General features: G+C 37.6%; 2 non-coding genes across 2 annotated transcripts; both read right to left on the reverse strand.

The window, feature by feature from the left end:
• Positions 1-7928: 7928 nt before the first annotated feature.
• Positions 7929-8048, reverse strand: LOC141484020 (5S ribosomal RNA). Its single transcript, XR_012466410.1, has one exon. It is a non-coding gene; the product is annotated as a 5S ribosomal RNA (ribosomal RNA).
• A 4460-nt stretch (positions 8049-12508) lies between these two features.
• LOC141484021 (5S ribosomal RNA) lies at positions 12509-12628 on the reverse strand. Its single transcript, XR_012466411.1, has one exon. It is a non-coding gene; the product is annotated as a 5S ribosomal RNA (ribosomal RNA).
• Between the last annotated feature and the right edge of the window lie 794 nt (positions 12629-13422).

Genomic DNA, 13422 nt, shown 5'->3' on the forward strand with positions numbered 1-13422 from the left:
TTCGGAACAATCCTCTTGTTGTCCTAACGAGTATCTAGTGGACTTCAAAGACTCCAGGAAATCGGTTGGAGGGAAAGATGATATCTTCTTACGAAACTGCAGCTGCATGAACAGGTGTTTGAGTTTGATGAATAAGTAGTGAACATTCCCGTTCTCGTTCATCATTAAAACTTCGTTCTTGAAATTCTTCGTCATGAACAACACTTGTAAAATGCTTTTCATGTAGCAAGTGTTTCCTAAATTATCCAATCCAATTTTCTTCTCTAGATTTTCAGGACAACTATCTACTGATTCGTAAGGAAGAACATGTTTCACAGAATCTCCATAAGAACCATTTCTCAAACTGCGATCGATCCTTCCAAGTGAAGAAGGGTTTCGTAGAGGGATCGATTCGGCTCTTGCTCCAAGAAGCTCTTCCACTGAAAGGGTACCAGTTTCACGAGGACTGCAACTCATTTTTTGGGGGCAAGAATGACCTGAGTCCACTGACCGCACTGAAAAAGAAGAAGGTGGATCAATCACTTGTGAATTAACCTTGATAGGAGACTGATGAATATTCACATATCTCGGCTTGTTTGGAAGAGGTTTCAGTTCCGTACTGAAATTAGGGCAATGGATGATCTATGTGAAGTATTTTATTTTCTTTTCTATTTTATTCAAATTTGGGAAACTCAAAGAACTCCTAGCTCTAAAATATTCCAAAATGTTATACTACTCGCTTGTGAAAAGTCATATCCGCTATGGAATAGTAGTGTGGGGAGGAGCATTCAATAGTCGTATTTATAAAATTGCAAAGGCGTTTTCTCAAATTATTATTCAAAGGTATCCCTCTGATAGATTATACATCGAAACTCGTATGTTAGACATACGGCAGTTGTATTTATTATGCTCTAGCACTAAATATCATACAAATAGACATACAGCATTGTTTCCTTCTACCCGCCAAAGAGATCAGTTTCATAATTCATTTCCATACTTTAGTATTCATCATATTTTCATTTTTCGATTTGGATCTCTTTTTCTTTTCTTTCTTTTTTTGGTTTCAACGATGTTTATCCAACTATATGTGTTACTTTAGTTATTTTTTTTGTGATTTGAATCTGAATAAACATTATTATTATTATTATTATCATTTAAATTCGTAGAGGACATCATATAACTCGACATTAGTTTTTTAGGCGGTGTCAAACTTCAAATATTTTTTGGTTGTTATGTTATCGACGCGTATGAAGGATAAGAATTCCCAATAAAATTTGCATAAGTGGTACATTCATCCCGAAATGCAAATTGTTCATAACTGCTAATGGAAATGGAACAAAACCTTGCAAATAAATATGCAAAGAAAGGAGTTCATACAACATACTCATTTCAAAATAATAAGAAAATAATTGTGTTTATTCCTATCAATGAATTGGGTGAACAAAACTTTAATTATTATCTAAACGTACCAATACACTCTCTGACATATGCATGGAAATCGTCACATACACAGTAAAGAATGAAGTTGAAAAATATCAAGTGATAAAATATGGAATATTCCTGTACATAAAAAAAACTAAATCGATAGCAGATGTAGGATATAATTATATAAAACAACTAGTTGTTGCCCGCGGCTTCGTCCGAGTGGAATTTGGTAGTTGTAGTATTAATTAGTACTATGTTGCTGCATCGCTGCTGTTCCAATGTTTTGGACAGAATGAGAATCAACGAACTTAGACAGGCGCAGCGTTATAGAACAGCTTTCAAAAAATTGTTCTACAGCGCCATTTAGTGGCGAGTTACAGAAAAATTGATAGCCTAAAAACCTTCTTTATGAAAAATTACTTATACATGTCAAGTTTCATCACGATCGGTTGAGCGATGTAGAAGTTTATCACTTACCAACCAACCAACCAACCAACCAACCAACCAACCAACATCCATTTTTATATATTAGACTAAAAAAAAACATAGTATAAACAGTAGAATAGTGAACAAGCAAACAATCTTGATGTCAAGCAGCCAGATCAGTTTGAAAATATTCATCAAGTGAATAAAAGGCATTTTTGTAGAGAACATTGTTGATGCTATTTTTTAAATTCATGGGATTTGAAATTTTCTTAGTGAAACTAGGAACTATCAGATTATAATTTTGCCTGAGAGTATAACCAGCAGTTATGCGGATAGTATCCCTTTGCTGAAACACATGGCAATGATTCTTAATGTGAGTGACACAATTTAAAATACAGGGGTGCGCAAAAGTCCGGAATAAAATTAATATCTTTTCAACCAGTATTTTAGAAAAAAAACGCTGAAACACTTCAGTTAATTTCACATTGTACGCATTTTTTGGCAATAAAATGAATTTTTTTTCAACCTCTTAGTTGCAACCCTCCCCAACTTGTTTTTTCAAATGCAAACCTATGTCGTGTATGGGCTCATTGAAAAGCTCGTAAAAATGGATTATGACCATACTCTTAATTGAAATGAGAAATGAGAAAAAACTCTTTTGAAAAGTTACAAATACCCAACTTAGTGCTACCTACGGGTGAATTAACGTAACAGATGCTGAAATTGGCCTCCACCCTCTACTTGGCAGGCTCCTAGGCGATGGTAAAACCCGTCTACGGAATTACAAATGGCCTCAGCCGGTATGTGATTCCAATGTGGTTTTGCTTTTTAGATCTTCAATATTAGCCGGCCTATTTTGATAAACCGTGTCTTTCATATATCCCCAATAAAAATAATCTAATGGCATTAAGTCTGGGGATCTTGGCGGCCATTAAATTGTACCACGTCATGTGTGGGTTTTCCTGACTCCAGAATCAATAGTTGTGCCTGTTAACTACTCCATGTAAATAAAAAGTAGCTTCGTCCGAAAAGAGTATGTTGAGTGAAAACCCATTATTCTCGTCACATCGCCTCATTATTTCCTCACAAAATTGCAAACGCCTGTCATAGTCATCTTCCAAGAGCTCTTGGACAAGACATACCTTTTATGGGTGGTATTTTTCTGTTTTCAAAAACCTCACAATCGTACGTCTAGATGCAGGATTGTTTTGAGCTAATGAAACCGTTGATAAATGTGGATCTTCCTGCAGAGATACGGCAATGTCCAATTTTTGATCTTCGTCTAAAACATGTGGCCGGCCACTTCTGGGCAAGTCCTTCACTGTACCATGTTTTTCAAATTTGTTTAAGATCTTACTCACAGTAGCCTGGGAAATGTGATATTCCGGATATTTTGCATTAAATAAAGTACACACCTCACTTTGACACCGCATTCTATCCCCACATCCCAACAACATCAAGACTTCGATACGCTGCCTCTCTGACAATACCATTTTTGTTTAGCAATTGAAAAAGAACACTTTGAAGGTACCCAACTAATAAACTAAACATATATATTTTCAATTTCACCCAGAAATGCCATAATTTTAAAACTGAGTCAAGACAATAGTTCTTATCAGGGCATTCATATTGGTACAAAAAATGCAACAACCTTTTTCTCTTTTTGAGGTACACTGGTCAACAATTGCTGGGGATGGAACTAATTTTATGTGTAAGTTTTTGATGAAAAAATAAAATCCACAAAATGTTGATGCTACATTACGTTATCAGTTTTACACATCAATCAATGAAATTTGTTGTGGTGCCTGGCCCGGTTGGTCCGTTCTTAAAATTTGTGAACTTTTAGAAAGTAGATACTGGTGATCCTTAGCAATTGTTAGGCAATGTACATCACTTTGTTTTTTGCAACGTTAATTCACCCGTAGATAGCACTAAGTAAGTGGTTTTAAAAGAGTTTTTTCTCATTTCGTGGTAACCACATGAGTAAAAAAAAATTAAGGGTATGGTCATATTCCATTTTTTACGAGCTTTTCAATGAGCCCATACACGACATAGGTTTGCATTTGAAAAAAAAAGTTGGGGAGGGTTGCAGCTGAGGGGTTGAAAAAAAAATTCATTTTTTGCCAAAAAATGCGTACAACGTGAAATCAACTGACGTGTTTTTTTCCTAAAATACTGGTTGAAAAGATATTAATTTTATTCTGTACTTTTGCGCACCCCTGTATACATGAATATCACAGTTAAAGTTTGTAACTCAGTAAATAACTGCTTACAAGAATCACCATATTTTTTAAAACACATGGTTCGTAGTATCTTTGTATGAGCAATCAACAGATCATTCAATTTGCAGCAGTTACCGTAGCAGACTAAGCAATAATTTAGACTTGAGTGAACATAGGCATAGTAGTAGCTTAATAAAATATTATTGGGGACAGAATTTCTGAGATTCCTAATAACGAACGGTGCTTGTGCCAAAGTAGTGATTCACATTGGATTTGAATGTTTGGAGATTAAATGCATTTGGAAAAACGTTTACAACATAAACGAAGTTCTCCAAACGGAATAGTTCTTAAACAGTGAAGTTCGAGGTGTACTGACTTGAACCTCAAAACGATGAGCAACCACAGTCCGTCGAGAATTTCTGATATGTACCGCTCATGGTGGAATCAAATGTGCCAAGTCACTTGAACGCTTCCCATGAAAGTATCTATAGAAGAGAGACAAATATCTAACCGTTCTTCAATGTTCCAGATCATCAAGGTTCCAAGTGATGTTCACGCCTCCAATCAAGCGGAGAGCTCTTTTTTGGATGGAATACAGCAGCTTCAGGCTATGTTTGGGGCGGAGCTCCATACATTAGAACAATACTCCATAGAAGGTCTGATCTGAGCTTTATAAAGCATCAAAATTTGCTGAGGTGTGTACAGTTTTCTGGTTCGGAACAGTGTTTCAAGCTTTTGAGAAGCAGCATTCGCAATTCCAGCGTCATAATTGTGCCAAGACATATTTGTGTCCATTTTGACCCCCCAAAATATTATCGAATCAGAAAGCGGAATTATCTGACCTGATATTATTATATCCGCTTCTGAGACAAGTACCTATCTTTTTGGAAAAAACTGATGCCTGGATTTTTGTGGCATTGAATTGAACCTGGTTACTTTCACCCCAATTCGAAATTACTTCTAGATCCTCTTTAAAATTTGCAACCTCCTGCTGTCGGTGAAGATGTGCATCGGCAGCCGATGTCCTGGAACCCAAATGTAATGACGAGACAAGTGTGCTGTTGTCAGCAAAGCAATAGATTGGATTCTTGGTTTTTTCCAATGAGTCATTGATATGCAATAAAAACAGGTGTTGGAGACAATATGGATCCCTCGGGAACACCAGCGTTGATGGTGAAAGTTTTCGAGATATCCATTGAAAGTCCCTTGCAGGGAACTAACGTTATAAGGATCATTTCTACAATATTTCGAAAATATTCATTTGAATGATCTGCTGTGAAGGGCCATTTGATCTATAATTAATACATAATGTATTCGAAATGATTGATTGGATAAAGATTAATGCTGTATTGCACAAAATCGCATCTTAAATAAGCCATTATTTTGCGTAAAATGTAAAGGATAAAAAATGGTTATTGTGGGCTATCCCCAATAGATAGACATATACCATAGCGGACATTCTTATTGACTTTTTTAAGGTTTACAATACTGTAGTATATTTTTTGATCTCTCTCGTAGGGTTCAGCCAGCGTTTGCAATGTAAGCGCAAAAAATATGTTTATTCACGACATCACATTAGAATTTTGGCATTTCTCAACGTGGTATGGCCGTTGCATGTAAGTGTTACGTTCTTCAATGAACATAAAGGAAAGTTACTGAGGAGCTTCACTAGTACTTCACTTATCAATGGCAATTACATTTGGCAGTGAATTAATATTAACTGAAAAATTTTTTACACTTTGGTCCATAGATTAAGGATACAATAAAATGCGAGTGATAGATTTCAATTCTTTATCCATTCTTCAACATGTGTACAAAGTTGGGCCAGTTTCATTCCTCACGTCGAGAGTTTTCGCCAAAACAACGACGAATCTGTTTGAACAACATGGCAAAGAATACAAAGCTCGTATAGGCTCAAAAATACGATTTTAGTGTATCTTGAAACCTATAATTGTGTATCAAAGTTATCGTTTATTCCATTGTTACTAAGGGTTAAGTTGAAGAATATTTTCTATCGTCTTCATACTACACTATATTTCGCCTTTTATATTTCCATACTTACGCTTGTAATGCCTAAATACTTATAGTATATTTTATGAAATGGAAATAATATAGACGAATATTATCATTATTATTATATTAAGTAAATCACTTTATATCAAAAATACATTATTTTTCAAACAGAAATCTCTTTTAATTCAAATATTCTTGAAAATGAAAAATGTAAAGGGTGATTTGTAAGTTTATTTATTTTTTTTGTTTATTCAATCCGCATTCGACCTCAAAGGGTCATTTGCGGTGGAACAATATAATATTTACAATATGTTGGTAATCTTAATATCACTGATATATTGAATCACTTTTCTAAAGTTGGTATTCGAAAGGATGGAGATGTCACTAGGTAGCAGAAGGGCATTTCTGTACTGCTGGTATTGGGGACAGCTAAATAGATGATGTACAGTTAATGTTGTGTAGCACCAGTTACAATTTGGTGGTGGCTCCTTCTTCAAGATGTGCTGATGTGTGAGTCTGGTATGTCCAATCCTTAGGCGAGTTAGAATCGTCTGATGTTTCCTGCTTAGTCCAGAATAGTTCGGCTTTTCCATGTTCGGATTTAGTTTGTAGAGCTTGTTTGTTGTAAGTGTCTGCCATCTGACTTTCCATAGATGCGAGGTTACAAATTTAATTTGGTTGTATAAATCTTGATATGGTATTTTCTTCATTATTCGTAATACAGGGCTTGTGGAAGAGTTGCGAGCCATTTCATCGGCTTTTTCATTTCCTGGTATCCCAGTGTGTGATGGGACCCGATTTGCAAGTTTAAGAACACAAAAAAATATTTATAGAAACTGTTTCTATATTTGCGTGGACATGCAAAAAAAAAACAATGATTTAGAGTGTATTCATTTTTCCTGTACTGGGTGAAAAGAGAAATAGACCCCGAAAGTAAAATAAAGACAAATTGGTATTATACTTCCTCTTGAAATAAAAAAAAAAAACAACAACACGCGATGTTCCCAAGCGGTCACCCATCCATAGAATGAAGATCTGAATAAAATGCGAGTGATAGATTTCAATTCTTGACCCATTCTTCAACAGTTGTACAAAGTTGGGCCAGTTTCATTTCTTGGCTCATTTTTCAACAGTTGTACAAAGTTGGGCCAGTTTCATTTTTCACGTCGAGAGTTTTCGCCAAAACAATGATGAATCTGTTTGAGCACCAGGGCAAAGGATACAGAGCTCATATAGGCTTGGCCCATTTTTCAACAGTTGTACAAAGTTGGGCCAGTTTTATTTGTCACGTCGAGAGTTTTCGCCAAAACAATGATGAATCTGTTTGAGCACCAGGACAAAGGATACAAAGCTCATATAGGCTCGTAAATACAATTTTAGTATGTCTTGAAACTTAAAATTGAGTATCAAAATTATCGTTTTTATCATTGTTACTAAAGGTTAAGTTGAAGAATATTTTCTGTCGTGTTCACACTACACTATATTCAGCTTTTTATATTTTCATACTTACGCTATTAAATCCTAAAGACTCATAGTATATTTTATAAAATGGAAATAATATAGACGAGTATTATCATTATTATTATATTAAATCAATCACTTTATATCAAAAATACATTATTTTCGAAACAGAAATCTCTTTTCATTCAAATATTCTCGAAAATGAAAAATGTAAAGGGCGATTTGCAAGTTTGAGAACACAAAAAAATATTTATAGAAATTGTTTCTATACTTGCGTGGACATGCAAATAAAAACAATGATTCAAAATGAATTCATTTTTCCTGTACTGGGTGAAAAAAGAGATAGACTTCGAAAGTAAAATAAAGACAAATTGGTATTATATTTCCTCTTGAAATAAAAAAAAACAACGACACGCGGTGTTCCCAAGCGGTCACCCATCCAAGTACTAACCGCGCCCGACGTTGCTTGGCTTCAGTGATCGGACGAGAACTGGCATTTTTCAACGTGGTATGGCCGTTGCATGTATGTAGTACGTTTTCCAATGAGAATAAAGGAACGTTACTGAGGAGCTTCTTTAGTTTGAAAGACTTATTAGTACTTCTATTTTCAATGGCATTTACATTTGGCAGTATATTAATATTGACTGAAAAATTGTTTACAGTTTGGTCCATAGAATAAAGATCTGAATGAAATGCGAGTGATAGATTTCAATTCTTGGCTCATTTTTCAACAGTTGCACAAAGTTGGGCCAGTTTCATTTTTCACGTCGAGAGTTTTCGCCAAAACAATGATGAATCTGTTTGAGCACCAGGGCAAAGGATACAAAGCTCATATAGGCTTGGCCCATTTTTCAACAGTTGTACAAAGTTGGGCCAGTTTCATTTCTCACGTCGAGAGTTTTCGCCAAAACAATCATGAATCTGTTTGAGCACCAGGGCAAAGGATACAAAGCTCATATAGGCTCATAAATACAATTTTAGTATATCTTGAAACTTGAAATTGGGTATCAAAATTATCGTTTTTATCATTGTTACTAAGGGTTAAGTTGAAGAATATTTTCTGTCGTGTTCACACTACACTATATTTCGCATTTTATATTTTCATACTTACGCTATTAAATCCTAAAGACACATAGTATATTTTATAAAATATACGTGGCAGCACTTTCAGTGCTCGATTTGTTATATTATCTGGGCCTGGTGCTTTCCGAGTGATGAGGCGTCTCAGAATGTCCTTCACTTCCTCAGGCGATGTCGGGGCCAGGGGTTGCGCATTATCTGTCTGTCGGTTGAGCCTCCGTACCGTTCTTTCCACCTGGTTTTCTATTTCTTCTACCTCGTCTGTGAGCGGGACGTCATTCTCTTTGCACTGCCTTTCGAAGTTGTCCGCGAATGCTTTCGCCTTCTCCTGGTCAGTGTAGACAATTCCTTGCTTGCCGTGTATTGGTGGGCAGGATTGTCGCGGTCCGTTTCTAAGTTTTTTCTGCATTTGCCACGCAGATCTATCTTCTGTGCTCAGTTCTTCCAGACGGGTGGTCCACTGTCTTTCTCGGATCGCTTTCTGCTCTTCTTTCAGTATCCTGTTTGATCTCTGCATGCACCTTTTGTCCATCGGTGCACGTGTTTTTTGGTACTTTCTTTTCAGGCGTCTTCTTATTCTGATTAGTTCCATCGTTTCTGGTGGAAGGTGCTCTTAGAAGTTATAGCGCGTGGCTGGGACTTCCCTCGCGCTTCTTTCCGTTGTTTGTATGATCGCCTGCTGAAGCTGGTCCGTGGCGTTCTCCAGATCTGTTTTTGTCTCGATGCGTGGTATCTCACCCAGCGCGTCGTGTATGGCTCCCTGAAATCTTGTCCAGTCTATGATTCGCTTTGTTGGGTTGTCTGTTTCCACTTCTCCCCTTCCTATTGTGAATAGGATGGGGTTGTGGTCTGACGAACCTTCATCTAGTACTTCCATCTCCGTAGTATCGACGTTCTGTACTAGTGCGATGTCAAGAGTGCTTGGGACTGCGTCTGCTTGCGGGTAGTACGTTGGGCTGTTTGATGCTACCACCTCGATGTCCTCAAATTCTTCTAGTAATCTTACTATATCTCTACCTCTTGTGTTTGCAAATCTGCAATTCCATTCTGGCGACTTTGCGTTGAAGTCGCCGATGGCCACTGTGGGATGGTGATCTGGGAATAATTCTGCCATATCGGTTCTTTCTATTCTTCTACCTTGCGGAGGTAGGTATACCGATGCTATTTTCAGCTGCTCGTAGCGTCTCACGTTGACTCTGACCGCTACTGCTTCTCCGATTTGGATTCCTGGTCTTCTTTCTTCGTTTTGCTCTAGGTCTGTTTTTACTAGTAGCGCAACGCCTCCCGCGGCGTTGCGCCCCCCTGGCCTGTCTGTCCTGTACATATTGTATCCTGGGATGCGGTAGCTCTTTTCGCCTCTTATCCGTGTCTCCTGGAGCGCCATGACGTCTATTTCTAGGCGCGACAGTAGCTCCAGTAGCTCATTTCTTCTGTCTGCGAAACCGTTTATGTTCCACGATCCTATGACTAGTCTGCCAGGCACTCGTGCTGGCATTACTGTCGTCCAGGTGCTTGTGTTAGTGCAGCTAAGACCGCTTGCGCGATCTTCTGCTGCTCGGTCGTTAGACTGCCTAGTATTTTTACTAGGTCATTTTCGCTTCTTGTTTGTCCTGTGGGGGCTTTTTTAGCCGGCTGCGGCTTCGGCGTCGGTCTTCCCGCTTCTCTAGGCTTGTTCCAGGCTGATGTTCTCTGCTTCGGGATCATCTTGCAGCCTCTGTAGCTTGCCGGGTGCGCCTCCATACAATTCGCGCATTTGGCCGGCGTTTCCAGTGTTTTTTTACACTCTCTGGTGTCGTGGTTTTCTCCACATTTAACGCAGCGTGCCGTCGAGTGGCAACATCACTGCGAGTGTCCGAAGAACTGGCATCGATGGCATTGGGATACCAGTCCCTTGTTTACTCTTTGGGGGCTCTGCCCGTACTATTAGATTCACGCATGTTCTCAGCGTAAAGATCCTCTCTTCGTTCTTCGGTACTTTCACTAGAAATAGTGGCAGTACTTTCCTGTATTTCCTGGAGGTCATCCTGTGACACTCTATTACATTGTATCCTTGTTTCGCCAAGTCGTTGGCGACGTCCGCTGGCTCTATGTTCTCTGGGATGCCGCGCATGACCGCGTGCGGCGGGATTTCTTTTTTTATTGAGTATGTATGGAAGTCCAGTTTTCCTGCTTCCAGAAATTTAGTGGCTTTTCGCCACTCAACTTCATTGTTGGTATATAAATAGATGCCATCTCTGGTCAATCTAGCTTTATTGTAGCCAATTTTTTTGGCCTCCAGGCTTTGGGAGATCATACTCCACTTTTTCGGATCGTGTATAACGATTGGCGGTGGCCTTGTCAGGTCTTCGCTCGTTGGCGTATTCGAATCCGTATTCGAATTCGTGCTGGACTGTCAGGCTGGTGTGTCCTCGCTTGGTCTGGGGGTTGGCCAGACTGGGACCTCCGGAGTTTCACGTTTCCTGGTTGGTACGACTGGCACGACATTTATGGACGTCGTTTCCGTGTCCATGGACGTTGTTTCCGCGTCCATTTTGGTTTCTTCTACATCATTTGACGTTCGCCTCTTGGTTTTTCGGCTTTTCTTGGTTTCCACTTTTTGGAAACCTTCGTCGTCCGTTTCGGTCTCAGTTGCTACTACCTGGGCTCTTGTCCTCTTGGTAGTTTTGCTGTCTTCTCTTTCGTTTTTCTCCTTCTCCTTCTCGGGGGCTGTTGTCAGGATTTTATTGGCTTTTTCACTTACTGTGTCATTCTCTCTGGTCTCTTGTTTATTTTTTCTGTTGTCTGACGGTTTTTCTTCCTCCTTCCTTGTTTTTTCCTCTCTTCCTTTCTTCTTTGTTTTAACTTCCGCATTCTCTGCGGTCAGCTTGTCTATTCTGTCCCTTAGCTCTTCTATCGCTTCTTTGCATCTAGCGAACTCTGTAAGGTATTTTTCTTGCCAGCTGACAATGTCCTTCTTCAGTTCCTCATTTTCCTCTCTTAACTTTTTGTTTTCCTCCTCCATGTTACTGTCGGTAGGGTCCTAAAAAGCCTGAAAAGAAATATCGGATTCTTTTTTGTGTGTGCTTTCGCACACTTAGTTCTAAAAAGAACTAGTTTTTAGTGTTTAGCTTGCACGCAACACTGAACGCTTTCACTTTATCGCACTTCACTTCACTTCACTTTCAGTAGGTGTTTGGCATTTACATTTGGCAGTATATTAATATTGACTGAAGAATTGTTTACAGTTTGGTCCATAGAATAAAGATCTGAATGAAATGCGAGTGATAGATTTCAATTCTTGGCCCATTTTTCAACAGTTGTACAAAGTTGGGCCAGTTTCATTTCTCACGTCGAGAGTTTTCGCCAAAACAATCATGAATCTGTTTGAGCACCAGGGCAAAGGATACAAAGCTCATATAGGCTCATAAATACAATTTTAGTATATCTTGAAACTTGAAATTGGGTATCAAAATTATCGTTTTTATCATTGTTACTAAAGGTTAAGTTGAAGAATATTTTCTGTCGTGTTCACACTACACTATATTTCGCTTTTTATATTTCCATACTTACGCTATTAAATCCTAAAGACACATAGTATATTTTATAAAATGGAAATAATATAGACGAGTATTATCATTATTATTATATTAAGTCAATCACTTTATATCAAAAATACATTATTTTCGAAACAGAAATCTCTTTTCATTCAAATATTCTCGAAAATGAAAAATGTAAAGGGTGATTTGCAAGTTTGAGAACACAAAAAAATATTTATAGAAATTGTTTTTATATTTGCGTGGACATGCAAATAAAAACAATGATTCAAAATGAATTCATTTTTCCTGTACTGGGTGAAAAAAGAGATAAACTCCGAAAGTAAAATAAAGACAAATTGGTATTATATTTCCTCTTGAAATAAAAAAAAACAACGACACGCGGTGTTCCCAAGCGGTCACCCATCCAAGTACTAACCGCGCCCGACGTTGCTTGGCTTCAGTGATCGGACGAGAACTGGCATTTTTCAACGTGGTATGGCCGTTGCATGTATGTAGTACGTTTTCCAATGAGAATAAAGGAACGTTACTGAGGAGCTTCTTTAGTTTGAAAGACTTATTAGTACTTCTATTTTCAATGGCATTTACATTTGGCAGTATATTAATATTGACTGAAAAATTGTTTACAGTTTGGTCCATAGAATAAAGATCTGAATGAAATGCGAGTGATAGATTTCAATTCTTGGCCCATTTTTCAACAGTTGTACAAAGTTGGGCCAGTTTCGTTTCTCACGTCGAGAGTTTTCGCCAAAACAATAGTGAATCTGTTTGAGCACCAGGGCAAAGGATACAAAGCTCATATAGGCTCATAAATACAATTTTAGTATATCTTGAAACTTAAAATTGGGTATCAAAATTATCGTTTTTATCATTGTTACTAAGGGTTAAGTTGAAGAATATTTTCTGTCGTGTTCACACTACACTATATTTCGCATTTTATATTTTCATACTCACGCTATTAAATTCTAAAGACTCATAGTATCTTTTATAGAATGGAAATAATATAGAGGAGTATTATCATTATTATTATATTAAGTCAATCACTTTACATCAAAAATACATTATTTTCGAAACAGAAATCTCTTTTCATCCAAATATTCTCGAAAATGAAAAATGTGAAGGGTGATTTGCAAGTTTGAGAACACAAAAAAATATTTATAGAAATTGTTTCTATATTTGCGTGGACATGCAAATAAAAACAATGATTCAAAATGAATTCATTTTTCCTGTACTGGGTGAAAAAAGAGATAGACTCCGAAAGTAAAATAAAGACAAATTGGTAT

Source organism: Leptinotarsa decemlineata, unplaced genomic scaffold (genome assembly GCF_025532065.1).
Source record: "Leptinotarsa decemlineata unplaced genomic scaffold, Ldec_3_MD MMD2_tig00004307_RagTag_RagTag, whole genome shotgun sequence".
NCBI classification, from domain to species: Eukaryota; Metazoa; Arthropoda; class Insecta; order Coleoptera; family Chrysomelidae; genus Leptinotarsa; species Leptinotarsa decemlineata.